The sequence below is a fragment of the Choloepus didactylus genome, chromosome 24 (genome assembly GCF_015220235.1).
Source record: "Choloepus didactylus isolate mChoDid1 chromosome 24, mChoDid1.pri, whole genome shotgun sequence".
In the NCBI taxonomy this organism is placed as follows: domain Eukaryota; kingdom Metazoa; phylum Chordata; class Mammalia; order Pilosa; family Megalonychidae; genus Choloepus; species Choloepus didactylus.
Genome location: NC_051330.1, coordinates 8,979,213 through 8,999,717, shown reverse-complemented (window position 1 = coordinate 8,999,717; position 20,505 = coordinate 8,979,213). Strand labels below are relative to the sequence as shown.

Here is a 20,505-nt window from a genome sequence, read left to right as displayed (position 1 = left end):
ATTTGGGATTTATTTGCTGCCACAGCATAAACTAATCTATCCTGACTAAAAAACCTGGAAATATATTTCTGGGTCTCCAAATATGCTTCAGAAAATAAACTTTGTAATGTAGAGTTCCCAAGGACTATTCAACTTTTCTCCAAACTTTTCCAACAGTGGCTCAAGAAACAGCCCAGATAACTGTTTCTCCTGTCAACAGACAGCAGCTCCAATTCTTTGGCTATCTCTTTTGGTTCTACAGTTGATGTACCATGCCCCTCTCTGACCCACTGCTCTTCTTCTGTTTTGATGACTGGGTTGGGAACCAAGTAAAGACCCAACTACCTGAGGCTAGATTTAAGGATGGCCAGCAAGACTGGTGGTGCCCAGCTTAAGCCCCTTAGATCCACTGCCAACTCAAGTGGCCATGCCCCGACCAAGGCTGTCAGTCCCCAATGTCTGTCAACTGCTTCCGTCAACACGGGCTCTCTCCTTTCACGAGCAACTCAGGTGAGAAGGGAATTCAGAGCCAGCCTGTGGTGAGACCAGCAGGGGATCAAACACTTCCTGCTTCCCACCTCCCTGCACACTACACGGTAGTCATGAATCCATTTTCACAAGCCTGGGACCCCACAGTATGAGTGGAAGAAGGAAAACCTGACTGCCAAAAAAAAAAAAAAAATCACATGGTCAAGAACAGACTTCCCCAACTTTGTTAGAACAAATCATTTCAAAAACTCCCCCTTGGAATAATATGTACAGTATTAATAGCTGTTGGTTGAGAAAACACAGAAAGACAAAAGGTTTTAATTCAGCAGCACTTTAAATCCATATGCCCAGTTATACATAAATGGGCACGTGTTCACACTATGGAGAGAGAGTGCACAGACGTGGAACCTCCACCTGTCAGTCTGCACCTCTTCCTTCCTTCATCAGGGCAGGTACACTTTAGCCCTTCAGGTGTGGGCCCCTGACAGTGACGGTGGTTGGAGAGCTTGAGTACTCGAGGCCAGTGTGATCTGGTGTTTTTTGGTGTCTCCCTCAGCCCCCCACACACTTTGCAAAGTGGGGCACTCAATTCACACTGATGCCCCACCCTGGGCTGGCTCCCTTCTGGCTCAGCCAAGGAATGGGATCCGTGTCTAAGTGGGACCCAATGTCCAAACAAGTTACAGGCTCCCTGCAGTTTTGCAAACCCAGGGTAGGTGTCAGTCACAGGGTAAAAGTCCCTGGGGTTCAAGAATTCTGCAAACTAGAAAAGGGATGAGGCTAAGTTACATTTCTCACTGAGTATTGTTCCTATTTCCCATGGTCAGCTTATGCCCTGCTCAGCCACGGTCAGGAGTAGAGGCAGGGTCAGGGCCAAGGTCAAGGCCAGGGTCAAGGCCAGGGTCAGGGTTAAAGTCAGGGTCAAGGCCAGTGTCAGGACCAGAGTCAGGATCAGGGTCAGGGTCGGTGTCAAGTTTACAACCAAGGTCAAGGGCAGGGGCAGGGTTAGGGTTAGGATTTGATATTTGACTTGAAGAAAGGGAGAAAATAATGAGGAATATAGTCTGGTGTGTTTGGATTTTGTTGGAAACACTACTAAGTCAGATTAGGGAGCTCGGCAGTGGTCCAACAGGTAAGAAAAAAGAGAAAGCAGCTGCAGCAGGTCATTAAAAACCCCTTCAGCTGAGGTTTACATTCTATCTGAACTGCTTACAGAATGGCTTCTCTCATCACTAAATAGCAATGGCAAGTCTTTCATGGCCAACGGAGAGGAGCAAAAATGCAGGCATTTAATTCTGCAGATAAACTCACTGCCCTCCCCCCTACGTGGAACCCAGCTCCCAGGGGTGTAAATCTCATTGGCAATGCAGGATGTGACTCCCGGGGATGAATCTGGACCCAGCATCGTGGGATTGAGAACATCTTCTTGACAAAAAGGAGGAAGTGAAATGAAACGAAATAAAGTTTCAGTGGCTGAGAGATTTCAAATAGAGTCGAGAGGTCATTCTGGAGAGTCTTCTAATGTGTTATACAGATATCCCTTTGTAGTATTTAGTGTACTGGAATAGCTAGAAGGAAATACCTGAAACTGTTGAACTGCAACCCAGTAGCCTTGATTCTTGAAGAGGATTGGATAACTATATAGCTTACATGATGTGACTGTGTGATTGTGAAAACCTTGTGACTCACATTTCCTTAATCCAGTATATGGACAGATGAGTAGAAAAATGGGGACAGAAATTAAATGAATAATAGGAGGGAATGGGGGTAACGGGATGCCTTGGATGTTCTTTTTACCTTTATTTTTATTCTTTTTTTTTTTTTTTTTTGAGTAATGAAAACATTCAAAAATTATTGTGGTAATGAATGCACATCGATATGATGGCACTGTGAACAACTGATTATATACTTTGGATGATTGTATGGTATGTGAATATATCTCAATAAAATTGAATTAAAAAACTGGGAACATTTAATAGGATCTTCAATTGGCTTCTGCTCGTTAGTTCAGAAGGTAAAGAAGGAAAAATGCCATGGCTAGCATATAAAACAAACTAAAAAACTATTTTACGCTGCTTTTATTTGTTCGCTAAAAACCTGCATAATGTCCCAGAAGTTAATATCATGTTTTGTGGGCAGTAGGCACCCAAACATTTCTTGAGAGTGATGGAAAATGCCGTCTGGACTGCCTCGAACCATTTGCTCCCCTGTTCCCTTCCCAACTTGTCCTCAATTTCTGTCTCGAGTTCTTGTGTGGACTGAGCAAAGTGTTGTAGAAATGTTGATATACCAGAATTTGAAAGAACCTGATTACAAAATAGGGACAAACAGCAGGATTTTATGCTTTGTTTCTTTACATCCATTCATTCTTTCCAGAAACCCCTCGACCCTTTGGACGAGAGCACTGAAGATTTATTTTAAGATTTGTGTTTTGAATTTATTTTTTCTCTGCAAGTCATTCAGCTCCTCTGGGTTGCTCAGCTGGAAGCCCCAGCCCTGGGTGCAGCCTTCTCCGCCACCTGGGTCCCTGCCTGGTATCGTGCCCCGTCCCCAGCATGTCAGGGACAAAAACAAACAAACAGGAAAGGACCTGTTGACAATTTAAGGAGAAAAGATGTTCACTTAATCTGAAATGTGGCAAACCTTTGTCAACTGTATCAGCAGAGTTAAAATTTCTCTACACTCACACTAAGTCAAATAAAAATAGTGCCTAACACTTTTTAGGATTTACTACCTGCCAGGCCCCCCAGATAAGGGATTCTGGTGCATTGTTTTGGTTTCTTTTTGTTTTTGTTTTTGTTTTAATCTCTCAGCCACTGTGACCTCAGCTTGTTACCTTTCTTTTTTCCCCCTTTTGGTCTAGTAGGCATTTTCTATCCCTCACTGCCAGGGCCAGGCTCATTCCTGGGAGTCATGTCCCACATCACCAGGGAGATTCATCCCCCTGGGAGTCATGTCCCTCGTGGGGGTATGAGGGAGGTTAATGAATTTATCTTGAATTTATTTGTGGAGTTGGGCTTAGAGAGAGAAAGGCCACATCTGAGCAACAAAAGAGGTTCCCTGGAAGTGCCTCTTGGCATAATTATAGGAGGGCTCAGCCTCCTATTTATCACCCTAAATTTCATAACAACAAGCCTCAAGTTGAGGACTTGATTTATTTAGTGGGTTCCTTGTTACACTTAGTATGTTTTCCATCCCAAGATAAATGTTCAGTTTCTTACATTATCTTCACTTAGTTGTACAATCATCATCACTCTCAACTTCAAGCAATTATCATAACATATCACATCCCAGAGCTCTTATCAGCTGCTAATTCTTTATCCCTAGTATTAGTGTAGTGTTGGTAAGATATTCCTACTAAATATAGTTTTTAATACATAATGGATAGTTTTTCCATAGGACTCTGTTGTTAACCCTCTGCACCGGTGTCATACCTTATATCATGCTAACACTTATTTAGGATTGTGGTGCTACTCTGTGGGTTACATGTCTTTAAACAACCATTTACGAACACATTCACGTTCAATGTATCACTGATACTTATAATCCTGTAGTCACCCCTGACCATTCCCATATCATTAAGTTCATGCTCATTATCATATCTGTGCATATTAGATTACCATTCTCCCCTCACTAGCTTCTGACCATCTCTGCAGCCTCTTTATTGTGCATTAAAAGATACTTATTTTACATTTTTCATGGACTTCACTTTAGTGGTAACAAACAATATCTCTCCTTTTGTGTCTGGCTTATTTCACTCAGCTTTATGTCTTTAAGTATCATCCATGTTGTCATATGTTTCACGACCTTATTCCTTTTTACTGCTGCATAATATTCCATTGTGTGTATATACCACATTTTGTTTATCCACTTATCTGTTGAAGGACATTTGGATTGTTTCCATCTTTTGGCAAATGTGAACAATGCCACTATGAATATTGGTATGCAATATTGGTGTGTCACTGCTTTCAGATATGCTGGGTATATACTGAGAAGTGAAATTGCTGGATCATAGGGTAACTCGATATCTCATTTTCTGAGGAACCACCAAATTGTCTTCCAGAGTGGCTGTACCACTATACAGTCCCACCAGCAATGAATAAGAGTTCCAATTTCTCCACATCGTTTCCAGCATTTGTAGTTTCTTGTTTGTTTAATGGCAGCCATTCTTATTGGTGTGAGATGATACCTCTTGTGGTCTTGATTTGCATCTCCCTAATAGTAGTGAAGGTGAATATCTTTTCATGTGTTTTTTAGCCATTTGTATTTCCTCTTTGGAGAAATGTCTTTTCATATCTTTTGCTCATTTTATAATTGGGCTGTTTATACTATTGTCATTGAGTTGTAGGATTTCTTTATATATGCAAGATACCAGTCTCTTATCAGATACATGGTTTCCAAATATTTTCTCCCATTGCGTTGCACCTTTTGGACAAATTCCTTTGAGGTATAGAAGCTTTTGATTTTGAGCAGTTCCCCTCTATCTATTTGTTCTTTTGTTCTTTGTGCTTTGGGTGTAAGTCTGAGACGTGACCTCCTAATACTAGGTCTTGAAGAAGTTTCCCTACATTGTCTTCTAGGAGTTTTATGGTATGGCTTCTTATATTGAGGTCTTTGATCCAGTTTGAGTTAATTTTTGTATAGGGTGTGAGGTAGGGGTCCTCTTTCATTCTTTTTGATATGGATCTCCAGTTCTCCAAGCCCCATTTGTTCAAGAGACTGTTCTGTCCCAGTTCAGCGGATTTGGGGGTCTTGTCAAAAACCAGTCAGCCATAGACCTGGGGGTCTATTTCCAAATTCTCAATTTGATACCATTGATCAATATGTCTATCTTTGTGAAAATACCATGCTGTTTTAACTACTGTGGCTTTATAGTAGCCTTCAAAGTCAGAAAGTGTGAGTCCTTGCACTTTGTTTTACTTTTTTAGAAAGTTTTTAGCAATTTGAGGCCTCTTTCCTTTCCAAATAAATTTGATAACTAACTTTTCCAAGTCTGCAAAGTAGATTGCTGGAATTTTGATTGCAATTGCATTGAATATGTAGTTCAGTTTGAGTAAGATTGACATCTTAACAATGTTTCGCCTTCTTATCCATGAACATGGAATATTGTTCCATCTCTTTGGGTCCCCTTTTATTTCTTTTAGTAAAGTTACGTAATTTTCTGTGTAGAGGTCTTTTATGCCCTTGGTTAAGTTTCTTCCTAGGTACTCAATATTTTAGTTACTAGTGAGAATGGAAACTTTTTCTTGAGTGTCTCTTCAGTTAGTCCATTTTTAGTGTATAGGAACATTACTGAATTATGTCCATTAATCTTGTATCCTGCCATTTTGCTGAATTTTTTTGTTAGCTCAAGTAGCTGTGTCATCAGTTTCTTAGGGTTTTCCAGATATAAGATCATAACATCTGCAAATAATGACAATTTCACTTCTTCCTTTCCAATTTGGATGCTTTTTATTTCTTTGTCTTGACATATTGCTCTGGCTAGCACTTCTAGACCAATGTTGAATAACAGTGGTGACAGCAGGCATTCTTGTCTCATTCCTGAACTTAGAGGGGAGGCTTTCAGCCTCTCACCATTGAGTACTATGCTGGCTGTGGGTTTTTCATATATGCCCTTTCTCATATTGAGGAAGTTTCCTTCAATTCCTACCTTTGAAGTGTTTTTATCAAAAAAGGATGCTGAATTTTGTCAAATGCTTTTTCAGCATCTATTGAGATGATCATTTGATTTTTTCCTTTTGATTTGTTAATGTACATTGGTTGATTTTCTTATGTTGAACCATCCTTGCATGCCTGGGATGAACCCCACTTGGTCATGGTATATAATTTTTTAATGTCTTTGGATTTGATTTGAAAATATTTTGTTGAGAATTTTTGCATCTATATTCATTAGGGAGATTGGCCTGTAGTTTTCCTTTCTTGTAGCATCTTTATCTGGTTTTTGTATTAGAGTGAGGTTGGTGTCATGAGTTAGGTGGTGTTCAATTTTCTTCAATTTTTTGAAAGAATTTGAGTAGGAATGGTGTCAGTTCTTTTTGGAAAATTTGGTAGCAGTCCCCCGTGAAGTCTTCTGGCCCCAGGCTTTTATTTGTGGGAAGTTTTTGTTTTTTGTTTTTTGTTTTTTACTGATTTTTAAAATTCATTTTATTATGATATATCCACATACCATGCAGTCATACAAAACAAAGCATACATTCAGTTGTTTACAGTACCATTATATAGTTGTGCATTCAACACCAAAATTAATTTTTGACATTTTCATTACCACACACACAAACATAATAAGAATAAAAATTAAAGTGAAAAAGAGCAATTAAAGTAAAAAAGAACACTGGGTGCCTTTTTTTTTTTTTCCTTCCCCCATTTTTCTACTCATCCATCCATAAACTAGACAAAGGGAAGTGTGGTCCATATGGCTTTCCCCATCATGTTGTCACCCCCTCATAAGCTACATTTTTATACATTGTCTTCAAGATTCATGGGTTCTGGGTTGTAGTTTGATAGTTTCAGGTATCTACCACCAACTACCCCAATTCATTAGAACCTAAAAAGGGTTGTCTATATTGTGTGTAAGAGTGCCCAACAGAGTGACCTCTTGGCTCCTTTTGGAATTTCTCACCCACTGAAGCTTCTCTCATTTCCTTTCATTTCCCACTCTTGGTCAAGAAGATGTTCTCCATCCCACGATGCTGGGTCTACATTCCTCCCTGGGAGTCATATTCCATGTTACCAGGGAGATTCACTCCCCTGGGTGTAATATCCCACGTAGAGGGGAGGCAGTGATTTCACCTGCCAAGTTGGCTTAGCTAGAGAGAGAGGGCCACATCTGAGCAACAAAGAGGCATTCAGGAGGAGGCTCTTAGGCACAATTATAGGGAGGCCTAGTCTCTCCTTTGCAGCAACAGTCTTCTCAAGGGCAAGTCCTATGGTAGAGGGCTCAGCCCATCAAACCACCAGTCCTCTATGCCTGTGAGCACATCAGCAACCATCAAGGTGGGGAAGCCCAATACCCCTGCATTCTCCACCAACTCCTCAAGGGGTTTCTGCATATTTTTTCATTGTTTTCTTTTTTAATTACCTTTTTTTTTAAATCAACTATCTCAAAAAAGAAGTTTAAAAAAATACACTAAAAAAAACATTTCAAACAAATCATAACAAGGGAGTAAGAAAAAGACAACTAACCTAGGATAACTACTTTACTTCCAACATGTTCTTACTCTACCCCAAGAAAATAACCTAACATAGCAACACTTCTGTGAACTTGCTCCTGTCATATCCATCAGAAATTAACAGATCATAGTCATTCCTGGGGATTCCCAGAAAGTTAAATTTACCCATGATAGCTTATCTGTTCTTATTGGGTTATCATTCCCCCTTCCTTAATTGCTCTCTGTCACTAGTTTCCCTACATTCTACATTATAAACCATTTGTTTTACATTTTTCAATGTTCACATTAGTGGTAGCATATAATATTTCTCTTTTTGTGCCTGGCTTATTTTGCTCAGCATTATATCTTCAAGGTTCATCCATGTTATCACATGTTTCATGACATCGTTCCTTCTTATAGCCATGTGTATTCCATCATGTGTATATACCACATTTTATTTATCCACTCATCTGCTGAAGGACATTTGGGTTGTTTCCATCTCTTGGCAATCATGAATAATGCTGCTATGAACACTGGCATGCAGATATCTGTTCATGTCACTGCTTTCAGATTTTCTGGGTATGTACCGAGAAGTGCAATTGCTCGATCAAAGGGTAACTCTATATCTAGTTTTCTAAGAAGGTGCCAGACTGACTTCCAGAGTGGCTGAACCATTATGCAGTCCCACCAACAATGAATAAGAGTTCCAATTTCTCCATATCCTCTCCAGCATTTGTAGTTTCCTGTTTGTTTAATGGCAGCCATCCTAATTGGTGTGAGATGGTATCTCACTGTGGTCTTAATTTGCATCTCTCTAATAGCTAGTGAAGCTGAACATTTTTTCATGTGTTTCTTGGCCATTTGTATTTCCTCTTCAGAGAAATGTCTTTTCATATCTTTTGCCCATTTTATAATTGGGCTGTCTGTACTACTGTTGTTGAGTTGTTGGATTTCTTTATATATGCAAGATATCAGTCTTTTGTCAGATACATGGTTTCCAAATTTCTTCCCATTGAGTTGGCTGCCTCTTCACCTTTTTGACAAATTCCTTTGAGGTACAGAAACTTCTAAGCTTAAGGAGTTCCCATTTATCTGTTTTTCTTTTGTTGCTTGTGCTTTGGGTGTAAAGTCTAGGAAGTGGCCACCTAATACGAGGTCTTGAAGATGTTTCCCTACATTATCATCTAGGAGTTTTATGGTACCGTCTTTTATATTGAGATCTTTGATCCACTTTGAGTTAATTTTTGTAGGGTGTGAGGTAGGAGTCCTCTTTCATTCTTCTTGATATGAATATCCAACTCTCCCAGCCCCATTTGTTGAAAAGACTGTTATGTCCCAGTTCAGTGGCTTTGGGGACCTTATCAAAGATCAGTTGGCCATAGATCTGGGGGTCTGTGCCGGTTTGAATGTATTGTATCCCCCAAATGCCATTATCTTTGTGGTCTTGTGTGGGGCAGAGGTTTTGGTGCTGGTTAGATTTGTTGGAATATGCCCCACTCAGCTGTGGGAGATGATTCTGATGAGATGTTCCCATGGAGGCGTGGCCCCACCCATTTGGGGTGGGCCTTGATCAGTGGAGCTATATAAATGAGCTGACTCAGAGAGAGGGAAGAGAGTGCAGCTGGGAGTGATGTTTTGAAGAGGAGCAAGCTTGCTAGAAAGGAACGTCCTGGGAGAAAGCCGTTTTGAGGCCGGAGCTTTGGAGCAGATGCCAGCTGCCTTCCTAGCTAGGAGAGGTTTTCCGGACACCATTGGCCATCCTCCGTTGAAGGTACCCGATTGCTGATGTGTTACCTTGGATGCTTTGTGGCCTTAAGACTGTAACTGTGTAGTGAAATAAACCCCCGTTTTATAAAAGCCTATCCATCTCTCGTGTTTTGCATTCTGCAGCATTAGCAAACTAGGACAGGGTCTATCTCTGAATTATCAATTCAATTCCATGTGGGAAGTTTTTTGGTGACTGATTGGATCTCTTTACTTGTGATTACTTTATGAAGTCTTCTATTTCTTCTCTGGTCAGTCTAGGTTGTTCATGCATTTCCAGGAAATTATCCATTTTGTCTAAATTTTCTAGTTTGTTGCATACAGTTCTTCATAGTATCCTCTTATGATTTTTAAAAATTCCTTCAGAATCTGCAGTAATGTCCCCCCTCTCATTTATTATTTGATTTATTTGGATCTTCTCTGTTTTCAACTTCAGTCTAGCAAACAGTTTGTCAATCTTTTTGATTTTCTTAAAAAACCAACTTTGGTTTTATTTATGCTATTGTTATGTTTTTTTTTTCCATGTCATTTATTTCTGCTTTAATCCTTGTTATTTCTTTTCTTCTATTTGCTTTAAGATTAGTTTGCTGATCATTTTCTAGCTTCTTCATTTGTTCCATTAGTTTTTTCATTTTAGGTCTTTTTTCCTTTCTAACATATGCATTTAGAGCTTTAATTTTCCCCCTCAATAAGTTTTGATATGTTGTATTCTCATTTTCATTCATCTCTAGATATTTAGCAATTTCTCTTGCAATTTCTTCTTTGACCCACTGATTGTTTAGGAGTGTATTGTTTAACCTCCAGATATTTGTGAATGTTCTAGATCTTTGATGGTTATTGACTTCTAGTTGCATTCCATTGTCATCAGGGAATGTGCTTTGAAGAATTTCCATCTTTTCAAATTTATGGAGGCTTCTTTTATGCCCCAGCATATGATCTATCATGGAGAAAGTTCCATGAGCACTAGAGAAGACTGTATATCCTAGTAATTTGGGATATAATGTTCTATATTTGTCTGTTAAGTCTAACTGATTTATCACATGGTTTAGGTTCTCAGTTTCCTTATTTGTCCTCTGTCTGGTTGATCTACCTAAAGGAGAGAGTGGTATATTTAAGTCTCCCTTACTTATTGTGGAAATATCCATTACTTCCTTCAGTTTTGCCAAGTTTGTCTCGTGTACTTTGCAGCACCTTGACTGGGTGCATAAGCATTTATGATTGTTAATTCTTCTTGGTGAATTGTCCCTTTTATTAGTATATAGTGTCCTTCTTTGTCTCTTATGACATCCTTGCATTTAAAGTCTATTTTATCTGAAATTATTGTTGCCACCCCTGCTTTCTTTTGGCTGCAGCTTGCATGGAATATTTTTTCCATCCTTTCACTTTCAATTTATTTGTGTTGCTGGGTCTAAGATGAGTCTCTGGTAAACAGCATATTGATGATTCATATATTTTAATCCATTCTTCATATATATATTTTTTCCTTGTCTGTCTCCTCCAGTCCAGACCGGCAATGGCTCTGTCTACAAAGATCTCACAAAAATTCTGTTGGCTTTGCATGAAGCATGCAGGGGTCAAAGCCATTAGACAATAGGACTTTCCACAAATCCTTTCTGTTTAACTCCTTTTTCAATCTTGGCTTGTACTGAAATGGCGGCGGGGTTCCATGTTTGGTTATATCCTCACACTGGGCTGTAGCTTCTGGGATTCCACCCCCTGGAAGCCTGTAATTTTCCAAGCCATCAGCTTCTGGTTTCTTTGAACCCAAGAGTTTAGTTCTAAGTTTATCTCTCTCTGCTCGCATTTTACTATAAGCTGCAAGGAGAAGCCAGGATACATCCTCCACACATAGTCTGGAGATCTCCTCAGCTAAGTATTCCAGGTTGTTGCTTCCAGATTCTTCCTTCCACTGACACCAGGACTCAATTTTGCCAAATTCTCTGCCACTTTAAAACAAGGATCACCTTTCTTCCAGTTTACAACAACACATTGATCATCTCTGTTCAAGGCCTCGTCAGAAGTATCTTTAGAGTCCATATTTCCATAAGCAGTCTCTTTAAAGCAGTTTTGGCCTTTTCTATCAAGCTCCTCACAACTCTTCCAGAAACTCCCCATTATCCATTTAAAAAGCCGTTCCAACATGTTTGGTATTTGCAAACTCAGCAGCAAAAGCACCCCACTTCTCTAGGTACCAAAATCTGTTCTAGTTTGCTAATGCTGCAGAATGCAAAACACCAGAGGTGGATAGGCTTTTATAAAATGGGGGTTTATTTCACTACACAATTACAGTCTTAAGGCCACAAAGCATCCAAGGTAACACCTCAGCAATCGGGTACCTTCACCGGAGGATGGCCAATGGCGTCTGGAAAACCTCTTTTAGCTGGGAAGGCAGCTGGCGTCTGCTCCAAAGCTCCGGCCTCAAAACGGCTTTCTCCCAGGACGTTCCTCTCTAGCAAGCTTGCTCCTCTTCAAAACATCACTCCCAGCTGCACTCAGTTCCCTCTCTTTGAGTCAGCTCATTTATATGACTCCACTGATCAAGGCCCACCCCAAATGGGTGGGGCCATGCCTCCATGGGAACATCTCATCAAAATCATCACCCACAGCTGGGTGGGCACATTCCAAGCAAATCTCTGCCCCACAAGACCACAAAGATAATGGCATTTGGGGGACACAATACATTCAAACCAGCATATATATATATATATATATATATATATATATATATATATATATATGTCTTTTAATTGGGAAGTTTAATCCATTCATATTCAATGATATTACTGTGAAGGCAGTTCCTGAATCAGCCATCTTACGATTTGGTTTTTATTTGTCAGATCTATTTTTCCCCCTCTCTACTTCCTTTAAGTTACCCTTGTTAAAACTCTTCAGTTCTGTGCCCTTCTCCAGACCTCTCTCTCCTGTCTTTTTTTCTCAGCTGGTAGAGCTCCCTTTAATATTTCTTGTAGGGTAGGTCTCTTGTTAACAAATTCTCCAAGCATTTGTTTGTCTGTGAAGGTTTTAAGCTCTCCCTCAAATTTGAAGGAGAGCTTTGCTGGATAAAGAATTCTTGTTTGGCAATTTTTCTCTTTCAGAATTTTAAATATGTCATCCCACTGCCTTCTTGCCTCCATGGTGGCTACTGAGGAGTCACTGCTTAGTCTTATGTTGTTTCCCTTGTATGTGGTGAATCACTTTTCCCTTGTTGCTCTCAGAACTTTCTCCCACTCTTCAGCATTTGACAATCTAATCAGAATATGTCTTGGAGTAGCTTTATTTGAGTTTATTCTATTTGATGTTCATTGGGCATCTTTAATTTGCATATATATGTTATTTAGAAGGGTTTGGAAGTTTTCCCCAACAATGTCTTTGAATACTCTTCCATGCCATTTTCTCTTTACCTTCTGGAACACCAATGATTCTTATATTTGTGTGCTTCTTATTCTCCAACATTTCCCTGGGATCCATTTCAAATTTTAGATTTTTTTCACCATTTGTTCTTTTGTGCTTTCCCTTTCCATCACCCTTTCCTCTAGGTTGCTAATTCGTTCCTCCACCTCCTCAAATCTTGTGTTATGTGTCTCAAGAATATTTATTTGATCAACACTATCTTTTATTTCCATAATATCTGCTATTTTTTATTTACTCTTGCAAATTCTTCTTTATTCTCTCCCAGGATCTTCTTCATGCCCTTTATATCCTGAGCCATAATACTGATGTTTGTATGTATTTCTTTGACTAATTGCTCCAAGTTCTGTGTCTCCTCTGGCTTTTTAATTTGGACATTTGAGTTATCCATATCTTCTAGTTTCTTCATATGCTTTATGATTTTCTGTTGTTTTGGGCCTTTTGGCATTTGCATCTCTTGACAGGGTTATTTTAGGTTATGCAGAATTATTTGAACATTTGTTTATAATTTGGCAGAGCTATAGTTTGGCGGAGTGCACTTTCCCTGACCTACCAAATGGCACTCCCAAGCTTCCTCTTACCCTCAAGCCAGTTCTCCCCAACTTCATCTGTGCACTGAGTGGGGTTCCAAACCATGTGGAGGTCCAACCTGTCCACCAATTTTCCTTGTGCACTGGGGACTGTCAGCCCTGCGGTTGTGGGATGTGCCCTGTGCAGTTTGGCAGGGAGTCTGCTCCTGGACACAGTGGTCCTGGCTGTTCCTGGGGCTGAAGGTGGAGTACTCTGGGGCAGCAGATCTGTGCAGCTCACCTTCCAGCTCAGACGCCCCACCACAGTCCCTGTCTGCTGTGTGCCTGTGAGTCCCTGGGATTGGAGGAGGGCTCCTGGCACTTCCATGCAGCACCCCTGCCTCTAGGCTGTGCACGCCACAGGCTTCCATTGAGGAAGAGTGGATGCTGCCACAAGCCCACCTAATCCCAAATTCCCTCAAGCAAGCTCTCAGCTGCATGGCTGTGAGGGGTTATTTCCCAGCCAATGGCAAAGACGGCTGCATGGGGCATGGAAAGCTGCCCCCTTCTGTGCTCATCTGCCTGCTCCAACCCTGGCATGGGGGCTCTTGGCTGCAGGTCTGTGAAGGGTTTCCACCCAAGCCAAGTGCTGAGGAGTGTGCCCGGGGCATGGAAAGCTGCTCCCCTCCACACTGTCAACCGGATCTATCCCCGGCAGCATTCATTCCATGGTGGCATTCCGGGCCAGACACTTACCCATCTTAAATGTGGTCTCTTGGTTTCTCCAGGTGCACACTATGGGTCTAGAAGACACTGCCCAGCCAGTGGCACCCTGGAACTGGTGTTCTGGAGCACTTTCTGTCCTTTACCTAGTGTTTTTCATGGAGTAGAATTTTGTTCTCTCTCTCCTAATCCACCATCTTCCCACAGCTGTTGTCTTTACTTTTTATGTATGAAAATTTTTGTATGAAAATACTCTCAACTGATAGTGCAACCTGAAATATCTGCGTCAAGGAGAAAAAGTCCCTTCTTAAATCTCATCCATTAGAGTTATACAGTTTTTATTTGGCTGCAAAGCAGAACATCAGAAATCCAGGTGACACATTTGCAGTGACATATGTTAAAAGAACTGGGTGAGTGAACAGAAAATGGTTTTTAAAAAATCAGCAAAAAAAGGAGAGGAGGAGTTCGATCACACCCCACAAGAGGAGCCCTATCCCTAAGGATTATTCACGGCTTTAGTGCATTGTTATTGAACTCTTATAACCCTAAGTGGCAGGCACAAATATCATTCTCACTTTATAAGTGGCAAAACTGAAACTGAAAAGCTTGGAAATGTTAAGCATCTCTTGTCCAAACTTGCGAGTGACAGAAACAGAACTTAAACCCAGAACTATTAAATTCTAAAATCTGGGCTTTTAAAACCCTGCTTTTTTGTCACCTCAACAGGAAATGAATTCTGATTTTTAGATGTCTTCAGATTATTTTAAATGGCCAACTGTACTGGCTTCCCACCCCCTTACTTGCTTGTCTAGTGTAATTCTACACCACATAGTGGATATGTATAGGAAATAGTTGGGCAACTATGAGGACTCTTGGGAGTTTAAAAAAAAAAAAGTGTGATTTCCCACCTCTAAATCTTTTTTCCCATTATCTGCTTCTCCTGAGCAAAGTGAGGACACCGAGTTCCCTCTAGTTCCGTTTTCTTCTGCTCTTGTGCTGACAAAAGCTGATGACATGATGACAAAACACATTCAGCAGGAATCTCCCTTTTCAATAAAAAAAAGACATCCATATTCTGAACAAATTTCATCAATAAACAGATTTCCAGAAGAGAGGAAGCTCAAATTGAAATGAAATGACTTTAAAGTCACAGGCAGCTTTTAAATGTCAGCCAAAAAACAAAATCCTGTGTCCTCCTTAAGACGTGGCTTAGTGAGCTGAGAAACAGTTGCTATGGTGAATCCAGAGTGGCTGCCGCTTCCAAAGCTCCAAATGACATCAGCTCCCTTCTAAAGTACCCAGCGGGCTTTAACGGGTAAGTCTTTTCCTACTATCACCTGGGATAATGTGGTGTTTAATAATGCCCAAGTGCTCTTTTGATGTTTTAGGATGTTTTAATTTTAATGGGGTCAAGAGAGAGCTACCGAAGGTCATGGAAAATTTCACCAAAGTGTTAATTATACAAAATACATGGAAGGAACAACCACAACGTGATTTTTCCACCTTCCTTTTTTCAGATAGAATGTAATTGGAATAAAGTCATGTTAGATGGCCCTTAGAGAAAATAACCAGGCTTTCAAGCATCTCGTTGTTTCCCTATTACCCAGGTTCTTAATGGGAAAGGAGGGGTCTGAACCCCTTTCTATCTCCTGCTGGTGGCATTTGTTGGTCCCTGGGTCTGCACACACAGCTCTGGGCTCCTGTCACTCCTCTGAGCCATCGTCTGCCCCTTTGAACAATGCTATTGTTCTAGTTTGCTAATGCTGCCAGGACGCAAAACACCAGAGATGGACTGGCTTTTAAAAGGGGGCCTATTTGGTTACACAGTTACAGTCTTCAGGCCATAAAGTGTCCATCAACAAAGGGTACCTTCACTGGAGAAAGACCAATGGAATCTGGAAAACCTTTGTTAGCTGGGAAGGCACGTGGCTGGTGTCTGCTCCAAAGTTCTGGGTTCAAAATGGCTTTCTCCCAGGGTGTTCCTCTCTAGGCTGCAGTTCCTCAAAAATGTCACTCTCAGTTGCTTTTGGGGCATTTGTCTTCTCTTAGCTTCTCTGGAGCAAGAGTCTGCTTTCAACGGCCGTCTTCAAACTGTCTCTCATCTGCAGCTCCTCTCTCAGCTCCTGTGCATTCTTCAAAGTGTCCCTCTTGGCTGTAGCAAACTCGCTCCTTCTGTCTGAGCTTATATAGTGCTCCAGTGAACTAATCAAGGCCCACGCTGAATGGATGGGGCCACACCTCCATGGAAATTATCCAAGCAGAGTTATCACCCACAGTTGGGTGGGTCATATCTCCATGGAAACACTCAAAAAATTACAGTCTAATCAACACTGATAACATCTGCCCACACAAGATTACATCAAAGATAATGGCATTTGGGGGACATAATACATTCAAACTGGCACAGACAGCTTCAAGGACATTTTCATGTCCTCGGATCTGCAAGCTTGTAAACTGATAAATTCCCATTGTGAAAAGCCTGCCTGTTTCTGGTATACTGCATTTCAGCAACTGAGCAGACTAAGACAATAGATTAAGACAGAGTAATTTATTGGCAAACATTCAGATTTATTACATACATTTGCTGCTATAAATTCTGAAAATAAAATCCTTTGTGATTTGATGCTTATACATTGGTTCTTTTATTCTATAGAATAGATTTCTAAAAGTGGGATTGGTGAGGCAAAGAGTGTGGGTATTTCTAAATTGAATATGTAGTATATTGAGAAAGTTCTTTCCAAAAGAGGTTGTAGCAATTCACATTGACTGATAAGGCTACAGGGGAATGGACCTACTTTTCTTAGAGACTTGAATATGTTTTATTTTTTTTTTAAATTCTCAAAGAGGTTGATTCACATTTCAAGCCTTAATCAACCAAAGAAGTAAAGGTTAGGGAGGGATGTGTGTACTTTCTTGAGGAAGGCCTCACTGGAATGACAGAGCCACTGGTGCATCTCCCCAAAGTCAGGGAGACATCTGACCTGTTGACTATGGTGAACAGTCCATGTATATTTGTGACAAGAATGAATGAATGAATGAAAAAATGAATGATGAGAGAAAAGGTCCATGGAGAAGGATGTGCTACCAAAAGAGGGGAAGGAAATGTGAAACATAGATCCCACCTTTCCTTTCTCCCCCTACTCTCCATGGAAGTTCTAGAACCCCTCAACTGGGGCATCAGACATTCTGCCTCCCGTGGATTCCTCCAGGTTTCCCAAGTGGCCTTCCCTAAGCCATCATACAACTATATTAGATGTAGAGGGAATATACATCATGTGTTTCTAAAACTCAGCACCTGCTTAAAAAAAATGAAAAAAGAATTCTCCATATTTAACGGGATCTCTGTGAACAAATAAATTCCAAATATTAATTAGCCTGGTCTCATACTCTTGTGAAATAAAAAATTCACTTTCTTTTTCCGTGAAATAACAAATAAGTTACAGAAACTTTAAGTGATCAACTTCGCTTCAAAGAACAAAACAACTTGGCAGGCAAACCTTGGGTGCAACTCTAAAAGAGGTTGTAAAAATGACTCATTCCCTGAACACACCTTGTCCCTTTGGGCCCTTGCTCCTGCTGTCAGCTCTGATCTGGAGGGTGCTTTCTCCCTGTCCCTTTTAAATCCTGGTTGAGCTCCAGGTCATGCCTGCTGACACGATGCCTGGAATTGCACAGACTGTCCCTTCCCTGCATTCTCCACCCAGTGCTTGCTCTCATGCAGATGTAGGGAGGGTAGCATTTTACCTTCTTAGTGGTCTAACCTCTAGTAAACAGACATGAACAGTTCTTACATCATTAAAAAAATATATGCACTTGGCATAATGCTTATTTAACAAGAATCACTTAAAATATTAGTTATTTCTTATAACTAATACCAGTTTTCATCCTTATCAAGTTTTACTGCTTAGATATCTCCTCCAATTGATCAAGACTTGTGAATCTCCTGGCACCCTGCTGGATGGTGAGGGGGTGCTATCAGAAACCCCACCCTCTCCCATCACAGCGCTTGCACAGTAAGGCAACCTTCACACTTCCAGGCACCCGGGAGGCTGTGCACTTGCTCAGAAAGGGCCCCTGCCTCTGACTGTCACTTAGCTCCGGCTCCTGTTTCCCGGCATCCCACAGTCATCAACCCCCCACCCCGGCCTTGCTCCAGACCAGAGAAGTGGGTGCACCACTCCCATGTGGCCCCAGCTTTCATAAAGTCCAGTCAACATAGAGAAGCTTTGCTGGCTTTACTTAGTTTGACCCAGAGGCACATCTGGAATGAACCAAAAATGAAAGATACAGACACTGTTTATTGGCTCCTCCTTCTCCTCTCAAAGGCAAACTTCCTTCTGTCTCAAGAAGCTCTCTCTCAGTTCACTCTGATTTGAGGACCACGTTTAACAGAGGGTTTCTGTTTTTTTCCCCACAATAACGGTTCTTCGCTCTTAATTATATTTTTGTCTAAAACATTTATAATTATATATGAAAGGATTACACCCCAAACAATCAGCACACAGAGGAACAATACCAGAAGCTCTTCATAGAGCCTACAAATGACTCTTTGTGGGCGTAATGGAAACTCTTCTGGTTTTGCTGGTAAGAAAGGGAACTCCCTGCAAGTTGAAATTCCTCTACAACAGTCATTGGTTTCTTCTTACGAGTCACTGAGTGCTTTAGGAGCCTCACTCGTGGGCAGGGAAGAGTGGGCCTCTGATGGAGCTGAGAATTGGCGAGCCCAGGGAAAGGAGCAGTCGTGGCACTAACCCATCACCCATGCCCACCATTCCAGAGTCAGGCCCCCAGGCCGGTCTATGCCCCAAGTCCCTGTGGCATCTCCAGGAGCTGGGAATAATCAGCTTTCCCTGCAGTGGGGCTATTGGGAAGACAGGGAACTAAGCTACTCAAAACCATTTCAGTGGGAAGACAGAAGCTCCACACAAACCAGTTTGTGCAAAAATGTTATTGTCACTGGGGAATCCTGGGGTGGATCTTGTCTCAATGACACCAGGCACCTCTTTCTCTCTTAGCTCTTGTCCTATTGCCGGGGGAAGGGATAAGTCTATTGAGCAGACACCCAGCTGATGTCCACTATAGGACTAGGGTTGGCAATTCACTTGACCTGAACTAGATAATATTCATGACTTTGGAAATAGGTTTGCTCATTCCCATACCTACTCAGAGCCTCTGTGATGTCACTCATTTGGTTGCTAATAAACAAAAACTATTTGGAACAGCTTAGAGGGAAATGAGGGATGTTGCACTTGTTGAAAGTGTATTAGGGAATCTGATGGATTGCAACTTGAAGATCAGCAAAGTGATTAAACTAGAGGAAGGTGTAGCAACAGGCAAGATGGAATCTAACAAAGGATTATAAATACTTAATCTCTATATAATTTTTTTTCTTAATTGCTAGAGTATTAGAATAGATAGAAGGAAAGAATTGAAATGGTGGAACTGTAACCCATAGCATACTTTGAAATTTGTTCTATAGCTACTTGTTAAATTGTGATTTGAAAGCTATCACCTATTTGTAATACACGTTCTATTTCACAATAAGGAAATAACTGAAACTATGGTATTATAAATCATAACTTTGGAAATTTCCTATATAACTACTTGTTAAATCATACTTTGAAAGGTACTATCTTTTTGTATATATGTTATATTTCACAATAAGGAAATAAATGAAACTGTGGAATTGTAACCCATAATATTTTTTGAAATTTGATCTCTAACTACTTGTTAAATTGCACTTGGAAAGTTATCACTTCTATGTATATATGTTATATTCTACAATAAAAAATATGACTAAAAAAAAAGAGTTTGGTGGGATGGGGCTGGTTGGCTGGTGGGATCCTTCCCTTCACCTGATGCATCCGACTTTCTCTAAATCCCAGGCTATGAGCTGAAAAGAGCCTCCAACAACTCCCAAGTGTTCGAGTTATAGATCAGCCATCCAAAGATGCAGAATCAACTCTATCTCAGTCTCCAAATCCAAATGACCAAAGAAGGGACTCATTGGCACATCTGCTGTCTGGTAAAGAACACAGGACTATCGGCAATACAGTTCATCTTGTTGAACAGAGAGGGTCCTAGCAGCCTGCCCATGGTGACCCAGTTAAAACAAAGTGAAGGTCAGTCTGATCCCTAATCCGATGCGTCAAGCCCACTCCTTCCTCTGCAGCCAGGGCTATGTGTCTCCCCAGGCAGCCTTGGCTGTCTTGATTCTGAAAACAGCCAAGAGAGGCTAAATTCTTAAGCAACCCATAATACAAGTCATAGCCAGTGAGAAGGAAACCAAAATTCTAAACATGGCTAGACATGGCTTGATCAAACTTAAGAAGAAATGTACAGACCTATTTTAAATAGAAATAGATTCTCAAGGGCCTCAAGTTTGACCAACAGCTGGCTCAAGTTTTGATAACTCTGACCTATGGAGAATTTGGAATTATTCTAGAGCATGATGTGTGTTTTCAATTTTGCCCAGCCCTTTGCCC

At 40.8% G+C, this 20,505-nt stretch overlaps 1 pseudogene; it reads left to right on the top strand.

Annotated features, from left to right (window-relative positions):
* The first annotated feature begins 342 nt into the window (after nucleotides 1-342).
* The window catches only part of LOC119519909, a 34,477-nt pseudogene continuing 14,314 nt past the window's right edge, over nucleotides 343-20,505 (top strand).